The 26,317-nt window shown below is 40.2% G+C and overlaps 1 protein-coding gene across 3 annotated transcripts in view; it reads left to right on the top strand.

Annotated features, from left to right (window-relative positions):
* GCNT1 (glucosaminyl (N-acetyl) transferase 1) overlaps nt 1-26,317 on the top strand; it is a 45,999-nt gene that overhangs the window by 12,722 nt on the left and 6,960 nt on the right. The gene's annotated exons all lie outside the window — the stretch shown is intronic.

Raw genomic sequence — 26,317 nt, 5'->3', positions numbered from 1 at the left:
CAGCGTTTTCCCTGCACAGTCAGTGTAATTGGAGGCTTGTCTTTTCATGGGTTTCTTCTGTGCAGACTGAGGCGCAGCTCCTCTCTGGATGCCGTTTCATCTCAAATCCCCTTTTCTGTGTTGAGTAGAGAATTCCTTCATTCCTGGCTTTGGCAATACTTTCAAATTCGACAAATATGCTAAATGTGATTTAGCTAAAATGAAAATGCTGAAGTTTGCCGCTCAGGTTTCTGAAGCCTCCTAAAGGGACGGCTGAGGGCCCAGGTCGCAGGTGGGTGTCTGAGGGTGACGAGGCCGCTCTGCGGTGCTTGAGGGCTGAAGCCTTCGGGGGAGTTCGTCGTGTTTATACCCGCAGGAAGATTTGGAAGGTTCTGGGGCTCCTTGGCAGGTCAGGAGGTAGGCGAGGGCTAATTCGAAGCTGTTAATAACTGGGTCCCGTGGTGTTCTGGCCAGAGAGAGGGGCTGCTGCTGCTTCTGCCCTCGGGGGCGTCAGCCCTGGTTGAGCCCCCGCTCACCTCCTCCCTGCTGGTCAACTGGAGCAAATGACCATCTTCGAAGCCACCGAAGCCTCAGTTTCCTTAACTGTCAAGTGAGAATAATAGTAGCTACTTAACAGGGTGGTTGTGAGAATTAAAGAGAAAATGTATGTAAAATGTTTGGCAAAGTACTTGGTAACCATTAACGTTAATTGTTTCCATAATTCTGAGATAACTTCTATTGTAAAAGCACCATTCATTGAACATCAGCGTGTAAGGAAATGGAAAAAGAAACACGATAGTAATGAACACATGTTGTATCAGTGTGTCAGATGCTTATCGATTTCAAAAATGTCAATGTGAGAAAAATATAAGTTCTCACACTGGAAATACAGGCTGATTAGCATTGTCTGGCAGCGGGACTTCCCCAGCATCCTCCCCTCTCCTGACTCAGCCCAGCCAGTGCTCAGTCCCCTGTCCCCACCCGTCACCCATCTGCTGAGGAACAGCGAAGGGCTTTATCACTCAGGGGCTGGGACCCCTAAGCAAACCCAGCCGCTCCTGTGCACAGGTGAGGGGACTGAAGAGCAGAAAGGTCAAGAAAGGTGAGGTCAGTTCTGAAGACAGGGTGAGAGCCACCCAGGATGAGGCCAGTCATTTCGGGTTTCTTTGCAGATATTCTGTAAGACCCAACACAGTGCTCTGAATTCATGTTGCTCTCCCCGACCCACTGTAATTTAGAGCATTTAAATGTGGTGCTTTCATTTCCTTATCTGGAAAAGACTGAGCTAGAAGGCACATTTAACAAAAAGCATCCAAGATACTGCCCTACCTTTTTGGAGTGGAAGGGAGTGGACTTTTAAATATTTGGACTTTTTTGTCTGTTTTTTTAAAACATTTTTTGAGTCCTTTCCAATTGAATAAGCCTGTGCTCGGTGCGGGGAGCCTTGTGAGTAGAAGGGGGAGGGAAAGAAGCCTGAGACCAGACGTTGGTTACTAGGAGCTCACCAAGCACGTGCAGGGCTCAGTTCACAGAGACGCGTTATGTGGAATTAAGTGCTGAAATGAGAGACGATGGTGACAACTCCTGCTCAGCAACTCCTGCGTACCAGTCATCGTGCAGGTGCTTTATGGGTTTGTAATCACCACCAACCAAACCAGGAGGGTATGATGAGCTCCGTTTTTCAGATGAGGAAACTGAGGCTCAGAGAGGTCAGGTGGTTGCTGAAGCTGCGTTTGAGGATGTGGCGCAATCGGGACTTATACTCACTTCTGTTTGACTTCTCACTTCCGGTTTGCTCGGCGACCTCCAATAGTGAGTGATATTGGGTTTCAAAGAAGGTTGGGCTGGATTTTAACATGTTGGAGGAAATCAGGCAAAGAGAGCGCTTCTCGTTCTTGCCAATGGTTAGCCTTACATTTAGTCATACGGATTGAGAATATTGACTGTGGCAATCACTTTTAGAAACCAAAAATCTAGGCACATGGTATGACCTGGAATTTTAGAACCTCCTTTGAAAACAAGAGGGAATCCAGTATTTTTGGAATTAGAATTTTTGGGTCCTAGGAAGTGTTTAAGGCCTAGAGTATTTAAAATTGGGATTGTTCCCAAAACCCAGGACCTGTGGGCTGTGTGAGAGCAGGTGGGACAGAAACCAGGGCCACTGTTAAGATGTCTCTGCCAAAGTATTGTTCTTGACGTGTGGCCTAGCCAACCCCGTAACCTCTGTGGCCTAGTTTTCGCATTTTTTTTTTTTAAGGGAAATGAAAATTTATTTATTTATTTACTTTTCTCCCCAAAGCCTCAGTACATAGTTGTATATCCTGGTTGTAAGTCATTCTAGTTCTTCTGTGTGGGATGCTGCCACAGCACGTCCTGATAAGCGGTGCTAGGTCCACACCCAGGATCCAAACTGGCAAATTCTGGGCTGCCGAAATGGAGTACACGAGCTTAACCACTTGGCCATGGCGCCGGCCCCATTTCTCATCTTTAAGAGTGGAAAAAATGAACTTTAAAGCACTTTTCAAATCTAACATGTTGTTTCCATGAAACTATGGTGTTCTATTCAGTATTATAAACAGCTTACTATTAGGTGAAAATTTTAAAAAAGGAGAGAAAACAAAATGTTTATTACTCTTCAGTCTGGAATTTTAAAGTGCACAATGAGCTCTTTTATACTCATTTTTGCCCTGCAGTGGTAATGAGGTTAAAGATTCCTTTAAAAAGAAAAAAAACTGTTTTGTGTTTCTGTTTTGTGTGTGTGTGCATAAACAGATCTATTTCTCCTCACGTCCATCAAGGTCAGCCTGTGTGGATGAACTCTGCTATCTTAGAGGACAGGTTTTCCCATTTCAAAGTGAGTTTAGCCATTACTCAGACTTTAAGGAAACCGGGATAACACTCAAGCCACCAAGGCAGCAGGAAACACTGGTCTTCGAGAAGGAGCTGGACAGATGATCATTGTTCTTTACTTCCAAATTTTCACGACACTAAACTGGAAAAGGTTCTTTTTTTATTTTGTTTTCAGATAACTTGGGGTAACACCTCCCTATGGTCTGTATATTTCCTTCACTGTCTGCCTTCTCTTAATTTAAAAAGACTTTTCTGAGTAATATTCTTTGTCTAATTGTCCTCACCTACTCTGGAGGTTTAAAATCATAACAAAGAGGTAAAGAAAATAATAACCCTCAAGGTTAAAACTGTGTCGCTGATGGAGAAGGGAATATTCAGTGGCATTGAGTATATTCCCAGTGTTGTGCAGCCATCACCAGTATCTGTTTCTAGATTTGGTTATTTCACTTACTGTAATCCCTTCAAGGTTCATCCATGTTGTAGCATGTGTCAGAATTTCATTCCTTTTTAAGGCTGAATGATACTCCATTGAATGTATACCCTACATTTTGTTTATCATTTGCTTTTCCTAAGTACGTACTAATATGATGTCTTAATCCTGATACTTCTGTACAATCACGCACATTTTTTTGGCTTTCAAGGGAGTGTATAGAACTTGTACGGCTAAATCCATATATAGTTCTAGCACTAAATCTTAAATTTAAAGAGAAGTTGGATGAAAGATAATGAGACAACACTGGAACTAACAGTAGTGGGATTAATGGAATTTTTTTGCTGTGGAAAGCACAAATATTAAGTCTTAAGGGCACATAAACATAGAATCCTGCTTGAATTGAGCTGCTCTACCCCTGCATTTCTTCGTTTCCCGTTTTGCCTCTGTGCTGAGCTGGAACCAGTGTCTTCAAGGCCTGCTTCTTCAGCCATGGGCCCTGCTCGGATGCTCAAAGGACACAGATGACCTGACGGGGAAAAGAGATGACCCTGGGAGAGAAAGGCCCTCAGCAAGCTCACTGATGCATTGTGTGTGGCCTGGTGGTGCCCTCATCCCATCCCTCAGCTTTGTTTTTTGACTCCTTTAGTCCTTGGGAAAAGGACTAACACAGGCCAGTTATTGGCCTTTCACCCTTTCAGGCTGTGATTGGGCATTTCAAGAGAGGCCCAGATGAAGAGCATTGGTCCTTAGTCTCAAATATTCAGAGAGAGAGAGAAAGCGTGTGTGTGTAAGGGATGGACAATGAAAAGAAGGTGTTCAGAGAACAAGCAGCAAATCGGGTCTAGTCTCTTTGACCTCTGTACTTACTGTTTACCTTACACTTGCAAGGGAAATGTCTGAAACAGTATCTTGGTTCTTCTCAGTTTCTCTCCTTTCTGGAAATTGAGCATGTTCATTATTTTCATTATTACTGAGCAAAGCTCATTTTGTGGATGAGGAGCCATCCCAGGGAAGGGCAGAGCTGGCCCCAGAGCCAGGGCACCACCGCTGCCTTCAGTGCAGAACTTTTCTACAGCCTTCCGGGCTGCAGCTCAGAAGGGCTCTTTGTTATGAGTGAGCATTTTCATCATTTGGGGTGTGTGTGTGTGTGTGTGTGTGTGTGTGTGTGTGTGTCTGTGTCCCCTGCTTATCATCACTCTTATGATTCCTTTCCTGAAATCTTGCCCTGGTTTCCACAGATGGGCTGAAATATCTGTTCATTGTGGTTCATCATATTGAGGAACAGACTTCATGTCATAAGAGAGTGGGAAAGGAGGAGCTTTAGGGTTAGGGAACTTGAGTGACAAACAGCTATTAGGTCTTACTCATCTTCCTCTTCTTTTTAAAACTGCTTTCCTTACACATTCACAATCGCTTCTTCCTTTTAGGCTTCCTCTGCTTCAGGCTTTCACTTCCTAAGTATGCAGAGAAAGTAGGGAATGCACTTCTGCCCTATTTCCTAATATCTCAATCCTAGCCATCGCTCAAGCTTCTGGCCAACTGGAATCGAGGAAGCCTTCTTGGATTCTTTCTTTTCCTCTTGATGGCCTTGCAGCTGTCCATTCCGTGGCATCAGCTGGGGTATTTCGTCTTTCCTGCCAAGCCTGTAAGCAGAAATGGTAGGTTTCAGTACCTCTCAGGCCGTCAACCGCTTGTGTCCCTACACGTGCCGGGGCAGGGGTCGGGGTGGGGGAAGCAATGGGAACAGAGAAGAATGAATACTATTTCTAGTAATGAATGAGAATGCAAGAGTTCGTTATGTAAGTGACATTTTGTCTCAAACTAGTGTAATGAGTATGTGAAAAAAATTCTGTAGAACTTTTCATGCCATTAATTGAGGCATGTTGAACCTTTTTCTTTTTTTCCTTTGGTAGGTGACCACCAGATGAAACCTAGTTTTATTTAATGTTATCTAATTTAAAATTTGGAATGGGTCATTGAGAAACTTTCAGGAAAACACTGTCTCTGTCCTTCAAGGCTGTTTGCTTTACAAATAACCTTGAACAAATAGCCCGGAACAAAAAGAACAATTAATGCTTCACAAGATATGCATAAATGTGGGGGGCGCATGGAGCATTGTCTCCCAACAAAGAGTTGTAGTTATAAAAAACTGCACCCTTCTCCCTATGACCCCCCAGAACTTCGGACTCTCTAGAACTCCATTGTCCAATAGAAATACGAAGTGAGCTACACATGATTTTGTAGTTGCTGCATTAAAAAAAAAGAAAAAAGAAACATATAAAATTAATTTTAATATTTAATGCAGTATATCCAAAATTTTATCATTTTAAAAGGTAAGCAATATAAGAAGTTATTAATGAGGTATTAAAATGACACCTGTGTCCAATACCTGTGTTAAAATACAGCAGTAGTATCTTAACACGATGCAGCCATCAAAGAGAAATGGAGTCCTACCACAAGAATAAAGTTGTGTTTCACGGAAAGACATTTTATACTGATTCAATTTTTAAACTTTAATTTTAATTAATTAAAATAAACACACAAAAATTTATTTCCTCAGTCAAGCCAGCTACATTTCAAGTGCTCAGTAGCCCCATGTGGTTAGTGGCTGCCATATGGTCAGCATAACAGTAGAGGGAACTGTTTTCAACTTTTTACAGATTTCTTTGTGTGTGTGTTTCTTTCTTTTTCTTTGTTTTTTTTTTGTGTGGAAGATTGGCTCTGAGCTAACCTCTGTAACCAATCTTCCTCTTTTTGCTTGAGGAAGATTGTCCTTGAGCTAACATCTGTGCCAGTCTTCCTCTACTTTTTGTATGTGGAATGCCACCACACCATGGCTTGACAAGTGTTGTGTATGTCCACGCCTGGGATCTGAACCTGCGAACCCTGGACCACTGACACAGAGTGTGCAAACTTAACCACGCCACTGGGTGGGCCTTTCGTGTGTATTTCTCTCTCTCTAAATAATATGGTTATACTGTTTGTAGATTTTTCAGTTTTAGGTTCTTCCTCTTGACTCTCTACTGTTAAAGAGGAGTTAATTCTCTTTTATCTCCAAACTTTCCCCCTATTCACTTCCCAGCTGTTTCCCATTTTCCCAATCAATGGTTCTGAAAACTTTGCTTTCAATAGCCTTTACACTCTTAAAAATTATTGAAGGTCACAAAGAACTTTCGTTTATGTGCGGTATGTTTATCAGTATTTATCCTATTAAAAATTAAAACTGAGAAAAAATAAATGTTCATGTCAAAATAACAGTGATAAGACCTTTACATATTAACATGTTATATTTTTATATATATATATATTTTTTGCTGAGGAAGATTAGTCCTGAGCTAACATCTGTTGCCAATCCTCCCTTTTTTTCCTTGAGGAAGATTAGCCTTGAGCTAATATCTGTGCCAGTCTTCCTCCACTTTATCTCTGGGTCGCCACCACAACATGGCTGATGAATGGTGCAGATCTCCTGGGATCTGAACCCACCGAGCCAGCTGCTGAAGCAGGGCACCCTGAACTTAACCACTATGCCACAGGGCTGACCCCAGTAATATTTTTTATGAAAAACCGTTTCATAAAAATTAGAAGAGTAGCAACATTTTATATTTTTGCAAATCTGTTTAGTGTTTGGCTTAACAGAAAACAGAAAATACTTCTGCCCTCATTCTGTTGAGAAGTCACACATGATGTGGCCTCTGAAAAACTGCACTGTGTACTTGTAAGAAAACGGCAGTGAAAAGGGTGAATGATGTCTCAGCACTATTATGAAAACAGTTTTGAGATCCTCTGAATATTATCATAATTTTTGTTAGACTACAACTCAATGCTTGTATTGTTATGGCCGTGTATAAGCTGAGCTATGGTAGCATAACATGATTTCTTCCTTTGTGCTTTTTTTGTTTTCTCCAGAGATAGTCTTATTTTCGTGTTTTTTTGTTTACCCTGTACATGTTACTTATTCAACTCTGAACTCTACCTTAGTTGTCAAAATCTCTTCGAAATACGTTCATTTGCAGCAGGAGTTCTCTCAGTTTTGTCTTACAGAAATTTCTTTTATAGCTGTTTGACTTGGTTCAGTTGGCTGGTTTCTTCCTAGGACCCCAACATGTCCTGGGATCTGTCTACTCCTTAATCCTGGTGGTTTCTGTTGCCTCTGTTTTCTATTGGCTGCCTTAATTCCTGGCCCCTCTGTCTTTTTCTCGATGGGCAGCATAGCACAAACTTGGGGGCTGGATTGTGTAGGTTTGAATGTTAGCTCTTCCACTCCCTAGCTATGTGACATTTGCAGTTATTTAACCTCTTTATGCCTCAGTTTCCTCATCTGGAAAATAGTACCTTTTGTGTAGGCTTATCGTGAAGATTCTATGAGTTACGTAGGCACGTCACTTAGAAGAGCTCCTGGAACGTCTTAAGTGCTCCAAAATGGTGTTAGTGCTTTTGTAGTTACCGGTGTACCTCATCTTTTGGTGGTATGCTTCCTGCAGGAGTCTGCTGAGAGAAGGTGCCTGTGACTTTGTATGCATGAGGATGCCTTTATTCTGCATCACATTTGAACCATAGCTTGGCTGGTTATCTCAAATTCTAGGTGGAAATAGTTTTCCTTTGGAACTTTGAACTCTTGGGCATTCAAAAGGGAGAGAGAGTAGATGTTAAATTTTCTATTTTATTCTAGCTTTCATTGTTGCTGTTAAGAACTTCACTGCCGTTTGAAATTCTTGATTCTTTGGATTTGTTTTTTATTTTATTGTTTTATTTTTCCTTTTTCTCCCCCAAAGCCCCCCCGGTACATAGTTGTTTATTTTTTTTAGTTGTGGGTCCTTCTAGCTGGGCATGTGGGACGCCGCCTCAGCATGGCTTGATGAGTGGTGCCATGTCTGCACCCAGGATCCGACCCTGGGCCACTGAAGCAGAGTGCGCGAACTTAACCACTCGGCCACGGGGCCGGCTCCGCTTTGGATTTATGAACATCACTTCTCTGGAAACTTGTAGGATCTTCTTTTCTGCAGTGTTCTAAAATTTCACAGGAAATTTCCTTGGTTAGGATTGTTTTTAATGAATTGTGCTGGGTACCGATAGGGCTTTTTCAGACTGATAAAATCTTTGTCCTTCATTTCCATCAGTTCTTTCTTTGATAGATTTCTCTCCTCTGTATTTTTTTCTTTCTCTGTGGAACACCTGTTATTTGAATATTGGATCTCCTTTGTTAGTCCTCTAATTCTCCTATTTTTCCATTTACTTTTTGTTTTGTTCTACATTCTTGGAGATTTCCTCAACTTTAATTTCTAATTCTTCAGTTGAGTTTTTCATGTCAGCTATCATATTTTTGATCTCTAAAAGCTCATTTTTGTTTTCTGTTCCTTTTTCATAGCCTCTTGTTCGTTTTTTTTTTTTTTGAGGAAGATTAGCCCTGAGCTAATATCTGCTGTCAATCCTCCTCTTTTTGCTGAGGAAGCCTGGCCCTGAGCTAACATCCATGCCCATCTCCCTCTACTTTATATGTGAGATGCCTACCACAGCATGGCTTGCCAAGTGGTGCCATGTCTGCACCCAGGATCTGAACTGGTGAACCCCAGGCCACTGAAGTGGAATGTGTCAACTTAACTGCTGCGCCACCAGGCTGGCCCATAGCCTCTTGTTCTTGTTTCATGGCTGCAATTGTTTCTCTTATGTCTCTGCAGATAGTAATACTAGGATTTTGTTGTTGAAATTTTTATCTCTTTGCTTGATCTTAATTTTTCTATGTGGTAGAATATTTAATTAGGTCCAGATTCTTCACTTCACAATCTATGTCCCTTGGAATATGATTTGGCTTCTCTTCCCATCCAGAGGTAGAACCTTATTTCCTCTTGAATAGCATCTGGGCTGGTGACTTTCTCTGACCAAAAGAATGTGACAGAAGTGATGTTGTGCATTTTCTAGAGCGTAAGCCTTACGAGGCTTTGGAGCTGCTGTGTTTGCTCTCTTACTGCCCTGAGGCTGCCATGTAAGGAAGCTTGTCTTGCCTGCTGGAGGATGAGAGACACCCCAGCTGACAGCAGCACCATGTGCAGACGTGAATGAGCCATGTTGAACCCTCCAGCCCAGACAGTCCTCCATCTGGATGCAGCTGCCTAGGTGAGCCCAGGGGAAACCAGAAGAACTGCCCAACCAACTCTACAAGTAGTGAGAAATAATAAATTCTTGTTTTAAGTCACTAAGGATTGTGGTTGATTATATAGAAGGAGTTAACTGATACCCTCCGCAGTTGTTTTTCTTTCTCTTTTGATCTCCCTTGGATCATGAGCTTTTCCTAGAGGCTGCTGGTTCTCTGTTCTCTGAGGCATAAGCCTGGAAGGTATGTGCTGCCTGCCAACATTCTGGAAATGAGAAAGTTTGACTTAATTTCCCCTGTTTTCAGGTCAGTACCCCTGCCCTCACTGTGCCTTCTGCCCTCCAGGTCAGATCCTTTCCGTTTTAGATTTTCCAGAGTCTTCTGCTGGTGCCTGGAAGGGTAATTTACTGGGTTATGATGGATACGGGGAGGGGCCTGGGAATCTTAAGTGCCTCTTGAAAGGATTTTCAACCAGTCCTTAGTTTTGAACACCACTTCACCACTGCTTCCAGAGGTATCGTGCTGCCACTTTCAGAGCATTTGGAGGAAGGGACGGATGTTGGGCGCGGGGGTGGCAGCTGTGCTGTAAAGTGGGTTGTCTCTCAGCTTCCCCTAGTGCCTGCTTTAGGATTCAGCTTTCTGACATCGCCAAGTCAGTTACCATTCACCTGCTCTAGCTTTGAAAATTTTGATGTCATTTCTTCCATTATATTCTTTGTATTTGAGGGGTTTGAGCTTTTTAAAAAATCACTTATTATCATTTCATCTTTAAACAGATCCTCCTTTTAGATATACTCTCTAAATAGGCTAGTCCGTGCTGCAAGTGTAGAGACTGGAAACAGAACTCTTCTCTGACCTTCAAAAGGGAGAAGGGGATAGATGTTAAATTTTTAGATAGATGTTAGATTTTTAGCAGAGGAACATGGGCTTCACTTGAAGGAGACTTTATTCATTCAGCAAACATAATTGAGTGGTTCTCTGTGCCACATTCTGTGCCTTGCTCTGGGATGTGGGGATCTGAAGAAGGGAACATGATTTTGGCCCTCCTCTTCCTTCATCACACCATCTGGCTTTAATTGTAATATCTTATTTCATGTAGAAAGCCTGCTTTCCAAAGGAGACACAGGAAATGTGGTCCAGTGCTGGTCATAGAAGTTCCCTTGTTACCTCTGTCTCCCTGGCTGGAGCCCAAGAAAACTGGGATGAATTGTGAGAGACAACAGCCTAAACTGTGGAGCTTGGTGTTTTTAATCATGGTGTTAATTATGGGGGCCTCAAGAGCTTTTCTTGTCTGGAAAAGTCTGGAGGGGCAGGCGTGGTTGGGGTCTCAAGACTTTGTTTCAGTGTGAGACCTCAGAAAAGCTAGGCAGCTCACCGCAGTGAGTCACAGACAGCAGCCAGGCAGCGGAGACCACCCTCCTGACAGGGCAAGCCTGTGGATGGGGCAGACACCAGGTACCCCCAGATGGGGGAAGGCCATGGAGGCACAGATGCCGGAAAGAACTCCACCCTGAATGGCAAGGGATCGCCTTGGGATCTTATCTGCTTCCTGCTCCTTCCCTTGGCCTGTTTCGGGTGACATTTGGGCATCCTCAGTTGACTCACGATCCTCTGAGATACTTGCATGGCCTTGGCATCAGTCACAGTAGGGGTATTTTGCTCCAGTCACTGCAGCCTCTGGGCCACAGAACAATAGTCTTGGAGAGTGGGTGAAATTGAGCCCCAGAGGAGTATGCCGTGGGCCATGTGAACTAACTTAGGCCGTGCTTCCTGCTGCAGAAGGACAGTGGGTTGTGGACTCTCATGTATCCACCCAGCTGTTTGTTTATGCACGTCTGTGCAGACACACAGATGTGTACGTATACTTGTAAGTGTTTGTGTGTGTGCGTGTATTTTTTTAAGAAAGCATATTTCCCCTACTTTTAAAAAAGGTGCAATAGGCAATAGGTAAGGAGAGTTATTAATAACAGTTTTGTTTGGACCTAAACCAGAATTACCTTGGTGGAAACTGTTGAGAAAAAAAGAGTTTACCTTTTAAAATTCTATCCCTTTCTTTATTATAGTTGACAGTTATGTCTGTCAGCTTTAACCTTAACAAAGGTTAACAAAGCTGACCAGTCCAGAGCCCTTCTCATCGCTCTACTTGTCTAGGAATCTCGGGTGTAAATAGAGGTTGAACAGGAAAATCCAGATTTTTCTTAGAGGTATGTATGTGTGTATGTGTATGGTCACATAAATAGATTAAATCCTTCTACTTCAAGCTCTGAATATGTTACATCATGTTAGTTTATAATAAAATAAATATATTTCCCTTTTCCTTCCCTCTTCCCACCTTGCCTTTCTTTTTTTAAAGATTTTATTTTTCCTTTTTCTCCCAAAAGCCCCCAGTACATAGTTGTGCATTTTTTAGTTGTGGGTCATTCCAACTGTGGCATGTGGGACGCCGCCCCAGCATGGCCCAGTGAGTGGTGCCATATCCGTGCCCAGGACCCAAACTGGCAAAACCCCGGGCCACTGAAGCGGAGCGTGTGAACCCAACCATTCGGCCATGGGACCGGCCCCACACCTTGCCTTTCTTTTTATTATTAAAAAAGGAATTAAGGAAAATATAGCCTGAGCCACATGTAACTCATTTCTTTAAATGTTTTTTTCATTTTCTTCTCTATATAATGATATTTTTCTAAATTAAACTAGTAGGTGTATTGTATGTTTGGGGTGAATATTATGTTTTAGAATTTTTTTTTAATTTTTATTTTTTTAAGATTTTAATTTTCCTTTTTCTCTCAAAGCCCCCCGGTACACAGTTGTATATTTTTATTTGTGGGTCCTTCTAGTTGTGGCATGTGGGACGCTGCCTCAGCATGGCCTGATGAGCGGTGCCGTGTCTGCACCCAGGATCCAAACCGGCGAAACCCTGGGCCGCCTCAGTGGAGCGCGTGAACTTAACCACTCAACCACGGGGCCGGCCCCTAGAATTGATTTATTTTAAAATACAGAGGCATATGCTAGTCATATCTAATAGATCTTAATTTTGAAATGCTGCTATAGCTTCTTATTTTTTACATCGTAAGGTCTTCTAATGTTTCTTACTTATTCCAGGCTGAAATCTAGATTTGATGATCAGTGGCTTTTGGATTTCTCTTACATGTATCTCTTCCTATTTATCCCTGTGAAAACAGTCCTGCACTGAGCTGTCCCCTTTACCTCCACTTTATTTTTTCCATTTGATCCTTAGCATTTGACCTGTTGCAGGCATGAGCATTTGGTGGTAGAAGACATTTAGAAAGAGGCCTTTAACTTGGAGCGGCAATGGAATTCAAAACATCCCCCATGGCCAGTTATATGAGGTTGGGCAATGTACGCAGACCGTTTCTTTCCACACCCATCTTTCCCATTGCTCTGTGCTCCTAATGGAGTTTTACTGAATCTCGGTTGGAAAACTAGTGTTTACATTATTAAGATGGATGGTCTTCAGAGCTAAGCCACAGAGTACACCATTGCCACGTACATAGTATGCTATAGTACAGTATGATTGCTTTTTTCATCATTGCATGACTCTGATTTCTTTGGAGTCAATAATTATCTCCTGGGCCCCCTTCATTTGCTTTGTTTTCAATGTGGTTATTACAAATTCACCCCCCAAACTCTACCAGTTGTTTAAATTGGTTCTCAATATGTTTATTCCCATCAGTTATTCCATCGGTTTCATCTCTTTTTTTCCCTTTAGGATTGGCCTTGAGCTAACATCTGTTGCCAATCTTCCTATCTTTTTTTTTCTCCCCAAAGCCCCGGTGCATAGTTGTATATCCTTGTTGTAAGTCATTCTGGTTCTGCAATGTGGGATGCCACCACAACATGGCTTGATGAGCAGTGTGTAGGTCCTTGGCCAGGATCTGAACTGGCAAACCCCAGGTCACCGAAGCGTAGCACACGAATTGAACCACTCGGCCATAGGGCTGGCCCTGGTTTCATCTTCTTGAAGATAATTCTCCCAGGGTCTTGTGATCTGCTTCTAACTACTATGATTGTCTATTGGCCTGTTACACAGCCTAGAATGTTCCTTTACTAGCATCCTGGTATTTCCTTTTCTTTCTTCTTATGTCATGACACTCTTTCTTATTCTTATGTTTTCCTCTTTCTTGGTTTATGCTTTAGTTTTTTGGGGTTTTTTTTTTTTCTTTTTCATGAGTAAGATTGGCCCTGAGCTAACATCTGTGCCAGTCTACTTCTATTTTGTATGTGGGATACCGCCACAGCATGGCTTTATGAGTAGTATATAGGTCTGTGCCCGGGATCCAAACCTGCAAACCCTGGGCCACCTGAAGCTGAGTGTGTGAACTTAACCACTAGGCCACTGGGCTGGCCCCCTGTACTTTAGTTTTGATGGAGCACGTCCTCCAGTAGCTTCTTGAGAAAGGGTGCATAAAAGTAAGTCTTTTGAGACCTTGCCTATCTTAAAATGTAAAATGTTTTTATTTTCCCTGTAATTTACTTAATAGTTCATCTGGTTCTAGGAATTCCCATCTGGAATTCAGTTTCCTTCAGCACTTTGGAGGTGTTGCTCCATTATCATCTGGCTTCTGCGGTTGGTTTTTATGAAGTATAAAGACATTCTGCTTCTGAATCCTTGTTGTGCGGCTTATTTCCCCCCTCTCTGAGAACCTACATGATATTCTTTTTCCCAGTGTTCTGACATTTCATGATTAATGAATGCATCTTGGGGTGGGTCTCTTTTTATCCATTGTGCTGGTTTTCCAAGGGACTTTTCAGTCTGGAAACCATTCTTTCATTTTGAGAAATAGTCTTGAATTATTTAATTGATGACTTCCTTCCATTTCTTCTGTTTTTTCTTTCTGGTTGTCCTGTTATTCAGAGGGTGGATCTCCTGGGCTGGTTCTCTAAGTTACTATATTTTTTTCTCTAATTTTTCCATTAATCAGTTTGCCTATTTGCTTAATTCCCTGAGAGTTTTCCTCAACTTTATTTTCCGATGCATCTATTGCACTTTTCAGTTTTTACTATTATGTCCTTAATTTTTAGGATCTTTCTATTTGCTAGTTGTTCTGTTTATGTGGTTTCCTGTTTGTTTTCATCATTGCTATGAGGCAAACTACCCCAAATGGAGTAACATGAAACATGACCATTTTATTTTTTGCTCACACATTCTGTGGGTCAGGAATTCAGTTAAGACTTGAGTGACCAGGGGTTGAAGTCGTCTAGTGGCTTCTTCACTCACATGTCTGGCACCTGGGCTGGGATGAATTGAAGTGTGGGTTCAACTGGGACTCTTGACTTGGTTACCCATCTATATTTGGCCTCTCCACGTGGCTTCTCACAACACAGAAGCTGGTTCTGAAAGGGAGCTTCTGGAGAGCAAATTTTCCAAGACGATCAGGTGGCAGCTGCGTGTTTTTACATGACCCAGCCTTGGTGGCCCCATAGTGTCACTTCTGCCAAACTCTACTGGTCAGTGTAATCATAAGTTGTCCAAATTCAAAGGGAGTGAATTCGATTGGGGAGTGGAAAGGTCGCATTGTGGAAGAGCCTATGGGATGGGAGTATTTTGCCTATTTTCAGACAGTGTAATCTGCCTCACTTATTGATTGATTGATTGACTGAATGCACTATCTTTTCTTGTCTCTCTGAGGATATTATTAGTAGTTTTCTTCTCCCTGCAGTGTTTCCTTTGAACATTTGGGGGAATTTTCAATGTAAGCAGCACATTTAAGTCTTTTCCTCTTGGTCTGATTGGATTCCCTGGTAAATAAACGCCTGCGTTGGCTTGGCTGCCAAAGTTCTGGGAGCTGATAGCTGGATAGGAAAGGAGGTCTCATTGTTCATTGTCCTTGGGTTCACTTACTCCCGCTGTTTTCTGATTAGAGCTCTGCTTTCCATTGTGCCCGGCGTGTCCAGCCTGGAGAACCTCTGCAGAGACTAAATCTTGGGTCTTTGCCGGGTTTTGTGGTGGAGACCCAACTGCTTTGTAAACAGCTGTCAGTCAATACGTTTTTTTTTAAATACTCTCATCCTCCCTTGGTATCTGTGCCACCGTTCCCCTGAACCTTTTGACGATCCCGTAGTGTAAATACAGCTGGTTCACTCCTTCCTGCTGTCAGTCTGGGCTTCTTAGGTCTGCTTACTCAGTTACCATTCATCCATCTGCTTTTCGCATTTTACTTGCTGCCTCCTCTCGTGCTCTCTGAGGTCATTTTGTCTGTCCTCCCACTCCAGGAAATACTCAATGGCACCCTAATCCTGACCGGTTGGAGCTGTTCATTTTATGTTAGAATACTTCTAGTGACCATTTTGTTACCTCGGATGCATTTGATACTTTTTTTCTTGTCCCCTTCCTTGACTAGCTGTCCTTGTTACGAGCATTATGAAAGATCAGAGTTTACTGTCATTGTCTATAGAACTTAGTATTCTTGCGCTTCTTGGTTTTGATTTCAAGAAGCCACAAATTAAGAACCCTTGCCTTCAGGTACTGGCTTTCCTTCTTTTCTTCACATGGTGGAATTATTTTTTTTCCACCATTTCTTCTAAGGTTGTGTTTTTCTACTTAAAACTTTTTGTGGCCAGTCTTCTCTTTCATGAATGAAAGGCATCTGTGTTCCAATGAGGGACCTTCTCCAGGACACTCGCTAAGACAATTGCCGAGTCTTGTAGGAGACCCTCAGTGAGGAAGGCTTGGCATGTGTTTGGGACTTGTATTTTTCTTTCTGTCTCAGCATTCATGAGGTCTTATTGTTTAGTCATTGACTGTTCTCACTCCCGATTCTTATCTATGCCCTTTGTGAAATCTGAAGGTGAGGAAACACTGGGCCCAGCAGTATTAACCTCTGCCATGCTTTCTTATTCATTTTTGAGTATTTTGAATATTCTTCGTGTGTGTGCTTAAACTAAGGCATGTTTGATGACTGAAGTTTCATTAAATTAGTATAGCATATGCACTTTTTGCTTCCTTTAAACTTTTCCTCACAGAAATCCTTTTCTCTATGAAATATTTTCCTATCAGCTTTCTTCTAATTCTCAGCAAATTTTAGTTAAGAGAATATTCTATGTCTTGAAGTTAGGCTGGTTAATTAAAATTTCTTTTGATAATTTATCTTCTCCATTTACCATAGTGATAAATACACAAAGTCAAAAGCATTATTAATGAAATACACTTATCTCACACATTTACCTACTTTATAGACACTTAAGGTGATTTTACATTTTAAAAAGCATTTTGCAAAGCATGGTGGATGTTTTGGGTGTGGATGAGAATGGTAAAGACTTACGCCTTTGTGAGGTGAGATCCAAGTTAGGAGCTTAGCATATTCTTTATGCATTTTAGACTGACTCCTTCTGTACTCATATTCTTAAAAAATCTGTGTAGGGGCTGGCCCCGTGGCCTAGTGGTTAAGTTCGCAAGCTCTGCTTCGGCAGCCCAGGGTTTCACCGGTTCGGATCCTGGGCTCAGACATGGCACTGATCATCAGGCCATGCTGAGGCAGTGTCCCACATGCCACAACTAGAAGGACCCACAACTAGAAATACACAACTATGTACTGGGGGAGGGTTTGGGGAGAAAAAGGAAAAATAAAATCTTAAGAAAAATAAAATCTGTTTAGGATAGTTCTACTTGTTTAAAAAACCCCACTGGTGACACAATTGGGTTGTCCTTTTTATAGTTGAGTTGTAGGAGTTTTTTATATTTTCTGGATACTTACCAAATAATGAATTTGAAAATATAGTATTTTCTCTCATTCTGTAGGTTGTGTTTTCACTTTTTTGATGGTTCTTTGAACCACAAAACTTAAATTTTGATAAAATTCAGTTTATCTGTTTTTTCTTTTATTGCTTGAGCTTTTGGTGTTATATATAGGAACCCATTGCCATAGGTCATGCAGATTTACTCCTGTTTTCTTGTTAGTTTTAGGTCTTATCTTTAGGCGTTTCATCCATTTTTTATTAAATTCTGTATATGCTGTGAGGTAAGGATCCACCTTCTTTCTTTTGGATCCGCGTAGTCACTTGCCCCAGCACCATTTATGTAAAACACTGTTCTTTCCTTATTGAATTCTCTTGGTACCATGTCAAAAATCAATTGACTGTAAATGTAAGGCTTTATATTTTGAACTCTATTCCATTGTTCTATATATCTGTTCTCGTACCACCATCATTCTCTTTTGATTACCTTAGCTTTAAAGTAAGTGTTGGAATTGGGAAGTATACGTCCTCCAACTTTGTTCTTTTTCAAGATTGTTTTGGCTCTTCTGGGTTCCGCAAATTTCCATATGAACTTTGGGATCAACTTGTCAGTTTTTGCAAAAAAGGGGAACTAGAATTTGATAGAAATTGTGTTGAAAACTTTATTGGTTAATCTTTGGGTATATTGCCATCTTTACAATACTAAGTTTTCTAATTTATAAGCATAGAATGTCTTTCCATTTGTTCAGGTCTTAAAGTTTTTTGATTTGTAGTTTTCAGCAGATAAGTCTTGCACTTCTTTTTTTGAATTTTTTCCTTACAGTATTTTATTCTTTTTGATACTATTATAAATTTTATTTTTGGATTGTTCATTGTTAATGTATGGAAATAACAGTTGCTTTTTGTATGGTGATCTTATATCTTACAAACTTGTTAAACTCATTTATTATAATTTTTTTGTGTGCATGGATTTCTTAGGATTTTCTGTATAGAGGCACACTTCACTTTATTGCACTTTGCTTTATTGCACTTCCCTTCACCAGCAAAAAGATTACAACTCATTGAAAGCTCAGATGATGATTAGCATTTTTTAAAGCAATAAAGTATTTTTAAATTAAGGTATGTATGTATTTTTAGACATAACACTATTGAACACTTACAGACTACGGTATAGCGTAAACGTAGTTTTTATATGTACTTGGAAACCAAAAAATTTGTGTCACTTGATTTATTGGGATATTCGTTTTATTGCTGTGATCTGGAACTGAAGCCGCAAGATCTCCGAGGTATGCCTGTAGAAGATTGTGTCATCTACAAATAGAGATAGTGTTACTTCCATTCCAAGCTTGGTGCCTTTTATTTCTTTTTCTTGCCTAATTGACATGCCCAGATCCTCCGATATAATGTTGAGTAAAAGTGGCAAGAGTGGATGGACATCCTTGTCTTGTTCCTGCTCTTAAGGGGAAGCAGCCAGTCTTTCACCATTAAGTATGATGTTAGCTGTGCATTTTTTATAGATGGCTTTATCAAGTTGAGGAAGTTTCTTTTTATTCCTAGTTTATTTTAGTATTTTTATCATAAAATGGTATTGGATTTTGTCAGATGCCTTTCTGTGTCAGTTGTGATGATAACAGAGTATTTGTCATTTATTCTATATTAATAATGGTATATTACATTGACTTTTGTATGTTAAATAAATTTTGCATTCCTGGGCTAAACCGCACTTGGTCATGGCATATTATCCTTTTTATATGTTGCTGGATTTGGTTTGCTAGTATTTTGCTGAGAATTTTTGTGTCTATATTTATAAGTGATATTGATCTATAGTTTTCTTGTGATGTCATTGTCTGATTTTGGTTTCAGGGTAATTAATTACTGGCCTCATAGAGTGGGTTGGGAAGTGTTCATTCCTCTTCCATTTTTTTGGTAAGAGTGTTTGAAGGATTGTTGTTAATTCTTTAAAAGTTTGGTAAAATTTACCAGTGAGGTCATCTGGACCTGGGCTTTTCTTTGTGGGAGGTTTTTTGATAACTGTTGTTAGAACTCTGTTCAGATTTTCTATTTCTTCTTGCATCACTTTCGGTAGTTGGTATCTGTCTAAGAATTTGCCCATCTATCTAGGTTATATAAGGAATAACCTAGATTTACTGGGATACAATTCTAACTTACTGGGATACAATTTTTCACAATATTCCCTTATAATTCTTTTTATTTATGTAAGGTTGGAGGTGATGTTCCCTCTTCCATTCCTAATTTTAGTAATGATTCTCCTCTTTTTTCTTGGTCAATTTAGTTAAAGATTTATTTATTTAAGCTTTTCAAGGAACCAACCTTTGGTTTCGTTGTTTTTCCTTTTGTGTTCTGTTCTCAATTTCATTTATTTCTGCACCAGTATTTTCTGCTTGCTCTGGGTTTCTTTTGGACTCCTTTTTTCTTGTTTCTTAAGGTGGAAGCTTAGATTATTGATATGAGTTCTTTTTTTAATATGGGTATCATTTCTCTCTGAACACTGCTTTTGCTGCATCCCATAAGGTTTTTTTGTTTTATTTTTGTTTTCATTCCATTCATATCAAAATATCTTCTTATTTCCCTAGTGATTTCTTCTTTGACCCATTGGTTATAGTCAGGTGCCACATGACGACATTTCAGTTCACAACGGACTGCATGTACAATAGTGGTCCCATAAGATTATAATGGAGCTGGAAAATTCTCGTCACCTAGTGACATCATAGCACAATGCATCACGTGTTTGTGGTGACACTGGTGCAAACAAACCTGTGCTGCCAGTCCTATAAAAGTATAGTATATACGATTATATACAGAACACAATACTTGATAATGATGATAAACTACTGTGTTACTTGTTTTTATATTTACTATACTATACTTTTTACTGTTTAGGGTATACTCTTTATACTAATAAAAAAAGTTTACTGTAAAACAGTATGCCATGTTATGCCAGCAGCATTTTGTGTTTATCAAGTCTCTTGATTGCATCATTTTCTCTTGTGCTTGATTTAATCTCATGTTGTTTTGCTCACCATGGCCCCTAAGCATACAAAATCCGCTGCTAATGTTATCAGTAAGAGGCCACATCAAGTGATTGACCTGAAAAGAAAATTAAAAGTGCTTAAGGACTATGAGGCTGGGAATCAGCGATGGTTATTGTTCTCCCATCAGGCGTATCCCATTCTGCTATAGCTATGATCTTGAAGACCAAGAACAAAGTGATGGAAGCTGTTAAAGGATCTGCTTCCATGAAGGCGGTGAGATTAACAAAAATTAAAGAAGGGCCTGTATCAGACAAGAAACTTGTAATGACCTGGATGGAAGGGCCGACACAAACCTAATAAGCCTCTCAGCACCATGATGATCTGATCACAGCCAAGCAAAAAGTTTGTTTGCGATGCTGGAAGAAAAGCTGGACCCAGCTATGATATTAAATTTACTGCTAGCTCTGGCTGGTTTAAACAATTCGATAGTTCTTATTCATTACACAGTGTGAAAGTGTGTGGTGAGTTTGTGAGTACTGATGTCAAGGCAGCTGAAGACTGTTTGGAAACTCTGGATAAGCTGATGATGGAGAAAAATTACTTGCCAGAGCAAAAATTCAGTATGGATGAAATCTCCCTATTCCGGAAGTGGATGCCTGTGTGAGGACTTTCATCCATAAGGAGGCCAAGTCAATGCCAGGTTTCAAGGCTTTTAAGGACAATTTAACAGTCTTGCTTGGGGGCAATGTTGTAGGCCACAAATTGAAACCCTTTGTGATCTGGCGTACTGAGAACCCCAAGACCTTCAAGCATATCAGTAAGCACACACTGCCAGTGTACTCCAGGAGCAATAAGAAGTCATGGATGACCCAGCTCCTCTTCCAGATGCCCTTCTGAACTGCTAAAGCAGCCAGTGAAATAGAGAAGTACCACGTGGAGAATAACCTACCTTTCAAGATTTTGCTTATTGTTGATGACGCTCCCACACATTCTCCTTTTATTGATGATCTTCATCCCAAACTTAAAGCCGTGCTTCTCCCCTAAAACACCACTTCTTTCATCCAACCAATGGATCAAGTAGTTATAGCAGATTTTTTTTTTAAGGTATGCTTTTTTGGTGGGGAAGATTGGCCCTGAGCTAACATCTCTTGTCAATCTTCCTCTTTTTTTCTTTTTCTCCCCAAAGCCCCATACATAATTGTATATCCTAGTTGGAAGTCATTCTAGTCCTTCCATGTGGGATACTGCCACAGCATGGCTTGATGAGTGGTGTGTAGGTCTGTGCCCAGGATCCAAACCGGTGAACCCAGGGCTGCCAAAGTGGAGCATGCAAACTTAACCACTCAGCCACAGAGCCAGCCCCTATAGCAGATTTTAATGCCTACTACTTGACGAGGACCTTTGCTCAGGCTATTGTTGCAACTGAGGAAGACACTGAGAAGACATGGAGGCAATTCTGGAAGGATTACAACAGCTATGACTGCATCAAGAACCTTGTGTGGGCTTGTGGTGATGTCACCAAGGAGGATATGAATGGCGTCTAGAAGACGCTCAAGAGGTTCATCCGTGACTTCAAAGGATTTTCCAAGGATGAGGTGGAGAGGTTCCAAAAATCAACAAGACCGGGTTGAGATGGCAAACAACTTTAATCTGGATGTGGATGAGCGTGACGCTGAGGAGCTCCTGAGGAAATGACTAATGAGGAGTTGGAACTGGAACAGGAACACGTAGCTCAAGAAGAGGCACGAGAAAGGAAAGTACAGGAGAAGAAAAAGAAGAAAAGCTGCCAAGAAAATTCACAATGAAGGGTTTATCAGAAGCTTTTGCAGACCTCAACAAACTCCTTCAAAAGTTTGATAACATGGACCCCACACCAAAAAGGTTTTCGTTAATAGAGAGGAACGTTCCTGGTGCATTATCTTGCTTACAAGCAAATCTGTGGTAAAAAAAAAAGGAAGCAAACCACCATGGGCATATTTTTTAAAAGAGTGACACCTCCTGAAGAAGGGCCTCAGGCAGGTCCTCCGGGGGTATTCCAGAAGAAGGCATTGTTGTCATAGGAGATGACAGCTTCGTGTGTGTTATTGCCCCTGAAGACCTTCCAGTGGGACAAGATGTGAAGGCAGAAGACAGTGATCTTGGTGATCCTGACCCTGCGTAGGCCTAGGCTAATGTGTGTGTTTGTGTCTTCGTTTTTAACAAAAATTTGAAAAAGTAGAAAAAATTGAAAAATAGAGAAAAGCGTATAGAATAAGGACATAAAGGACATATTTTTGTACAGCTATCCGATGTGTTTGTGTTTTAAGCTAAGTGTTGTTACAAGAGGGTCAAAAAGTTTTAAAAAAATGAAAAAGTTTGTAAAGTAAAAAAGTTACAGTAAGCTAAGATTAATTTATTATTGAAGAAAGAAAAACATTTTTATACGAATTTAGTGTAGCCTAGGTGTACAGTGTTAGTAAAGTCACTGTCGTGCACCGTGATGCCCTAGCCTTCACATTCTCCCCCCACTCACGCAGAGCAACTGCCAGTCCTGCAAGCTCCATTTGTGGCAAGTGCCCTAGACGGGAATATCATTTTTTTATCTTTCATACCATATTTTTACTGTATCTTTTCTATGTTTAGATACACAAATACTCACCATTGTGTTACAGTTGCCTGCATATTCAGTGCAGTAACATGCCGTACAGGTTTGTAGCCAAGAAGCAACAGGTTGTACCATAGAGCCTAGGTGTGTAGTGGCTATACCATCTAGGATTGTGTAAGCACTTTCTATGATGTTTGCCCAAGGATGAAATCGCCTAATGATGCGCTTCTCAGAATGTATCTCCATCATTAAGCGACACATGACTCTATTTAGGAGTGTATAGTTTAATTTCCACGTATTTGTGAACTTCTCAAATTTCCTTCTGTTACTGATTTCTAATTTCATTCTTTTGTAGTGAAAGGACATATGTTTCTTGATTTCAGTCTTTTTAAGTTTATTGAGGCTCGTTTGATGCTGTAGCATATGGCATATCCTGGAGAATGTTCCGTGTGTTCTTGAGAAGAATGTACATTTTGCTCTTGTTGGGTGCAGTGTTCTATAAATGTCTGTTAGGTCTAATTGGTTTATAGTGTTGTTCAGGTCTTGTGTTTCTTTGTTGACCTTCTTCTATCCATTTCATAATTATAAAATATCCTTTATTTCTAATTTTTGTCTTAACGTCTATTTTGTCAGGTATTAGTATAGTTACTCTAGCCCTTTTTTGGCTATTTTTTTACATAATATCTATTTGCATTCCTTTATCTCAGCCTAATTGTGTCTCTAAATCTAAATCGTGTCTCTTGTAGAATCATATTGTTGGATCATTTTAAAAAAACCTGGTTTGCTGATCCTATTTTAATTCCTTTGATGTCTCCTTTGCTATATGTTTTTTAGTTATTTTTTTAAGTGATCGCCCTGGGAATTACAAAAAAAAATTTCTAAACTTTAAACATTTCATTTTAGATTAATGCCATCTTAATTTTAATAGTATACAAAACCTTTGCTCTACTATAACTGTTCCCTTCCCCTCCTTTGTACGATTATTATGTAAATTACATTTCTATACATTACAAGCCTGTCAACACAGTGTTATAATAACTACTTTATGCAGTTGTCTTTTAAATTTCATATGAAAAGACTTACAAAGAATATTGCATTTCATATGTATATACTTTTACTGCTGCTTTTTATTTCTTCATGTAGATTTGAGTTATTATCTCACATCCTTTCATTTCAGCCCAAAAGACTCTGTTTAGTATTTCTTTTGGGCAGGTATGCTAGTGATGAATTCTTTTAGCTTTTGTTTATCTGGGAATTTCTTAATTTCTCATTGTTTTTGAATGATAATTTTGCTGATTATAGAATTCTTCATTGAAGATCTTTTCTTTCTACTCACTGAATATGTTATCCACTATCTTCTGGTCTTCATTGTTTCTGATTTGAAGCTATTCATAATTTTTATGACGCTTGTATAATCACTTTTCTCTTGCCATTTTCAAGATTCTTTCTTAGTCTTTGTCTTTGAGCAGTTTAACTGAAGTACCTAGATGTGGATTTTTTTTGAGTTTATCATCTTTTGAAGTCATTGAGCTTCCTGAATGTGAAGATTAATTTTCTTTCAATTTGAATAGATTATTTTTTAGCGCAGTTTTTAGTTTGCAGAAAAATTGTACAGAAAGTACAGAGTTCCCATATACTCCCTCACACAGTTTCCCCTATTATTAATCACTTGCACTAATGTGGTACATTTGTTACAATTGATGCAACAATATCCATACATTATTATTAATTATAATTACGAAAGGTCACTCTTTTTGTCGTACAGTTCCGTGGGTTTTAACAAATGCATAATATCACATAACCACCATTACAGTATCATACAGAGTAGTTGCACTGCCCTAAAAATGCCCTATTCTCAACCTGTTCATGCGTTCCTTCCTTACCACCACTCCCTGGCAAACACTGATCTTTTTTATTGTCTCTATAGTTTTGCCTTTTCCAGAATATCATATAGTCGGAATCATACAGTATGTAGCCTTTTCAGATTGGCTTCTTTCACTTATCAATAGGCATTTAAGCTTCCTCCATGTCTTTTCATGGCTTAGTAGCTCACTTCTTTTTATCACTGAATAATATTTCATGTTGTGGATGTACCACAGTTTGTTTATCCATTCATCTATTGGAGGACATCTTGATTGCTTCCAGTTTGGGGCAATTATGAATAAAGCTACTGTAAACATTCACATGCAGGTTTTTGTGTGGACGTACGTTTTCAATTTGGTTAAATACCTAGGAATGTGGTTGCTGGATTAAATGGTTAGCCTATGTTTAACTGTAAGAAACTGCCAAGCTGGCTGCCAAAGTGATTGTGCCATTTTACATACTTGGAGCTCATTGAGCTTATTGGATGTGCAGATTAATTTTTTAAAATCAAATTTGGGAAGTTTTCAGCCATTATTTAAATGTTTTTCTATTGCTCCTGTTCGTGCATGCAGCCTCCTCTTTCCTCTCTTACCTCCCCTCCCCCACTTTCCTTCTGCGACTCCTGTTATGCATTTGTTGATATGCTTAATGGTATCTCACAGGTCTCTGAGGCTCTGTTCATTTTCTTTAATTCTTTTTTCTTTGTTTCTCAGACTGGATATAATACTCTCACTTGACCTGTCCTCAATTCCAGTGATTCTTTCTTCTGTCAGTTCAAATCTGCTGTTGAGCCCCTCTCATCAGTTTTTCAATTCAGTTATTGTACTTTCATTTCCAGATTTCTGTTGGTTCTTTTCTATAATTTCTATCTCTTTATTCACATTCTCAGTTTAGTTAAATATCATTCTCATGCTTTCTTTTTGTTCTTTAGTTCTTTGAGCGTATTTATAATAGCTGACACAGTTTTTGTTTAGTTAAGTGCAACACCTGGACTTCTTAGGGATAATTTTTGTTGGCTGCTTTTTTCCTGTGTATGTATGTCGTATTTCTTTACATGGCTTGTAATTTTTCTATTGAAAGTGGACATTTTATAATGTGTCAGCTCTGGAAATCGGACCTCTGCCCCTGCCCTGCCCAGGGTTTGTGTTGCTACTAGTTCAGTGACTTTCCTGGGTAAATTTGCTAAAGTCTATATTTTTTGTTGTGTGAAGCCACATAAGTCTCTGTTCTGTTAGCTTAGAGGTCGCCTAATGATTAGACAGTCATTTTCTTTTCTTTTTTTTTTTTTGAGGAAGATTAGCCCTAAGCTAACTACTGCCAGTCCTCCTCTTTTTGCTGAGGGGGGCTGGCCCTGAGCTAACATCCGTGCCCATCTTCCTCTACTTTCTATGTGGGACGCCTACCACAGCATGGCTTGCCAAGCAGTGCCATGTCCACACCCAGGATCCGAACTGGCGAACCCCAGGCCACCGAGAAGCAAAACGTGTGCACTAACTGCTGCACCACCAGGCTGGCCCCGATAGTGATTTTGTCAAATACCTTGAACCAATCTGGGGCAGAAATTACTTAAGGGTGTAATTTTGTGTAGGGATCTGATGTTTTCATGGTTGAGATGCTTTTGTATTTTAGCAGAATCTCCCAATGTTTGCTTTCCTAAGAGAGGTTTGGAGTTGAGTGATGGGCAAGGTAGTTGGAAGGACATAAGCGGCTAATTCAGTGGCAGGATTGTCTGTAACGAGCCGGTGAGCACTGGGACTCCTCCCAGTAGCGATAGCACATGTTGGATTTTCCAGTCACATCAGACCCTTAAACGGTTCTTTGACACACACTTTGGG

This window comes from Equus quagga, chromosome 6 (assembly GCF_021613505.1).
Source record: "Equus quagga isolate Etosha38 chromosome 6, UCLA_HA_Equagga_1.0, whole genome shotgun sequence".
Taxonomy (NCBI): Eukaryota; Metazoa; Chordata; class Mammalia; order Perissodactyla; family Equidae; genus Equus; species Equus quagga.
This window is presented reverse-complemented; position numbering and strand designations above follow the sequence as displayed.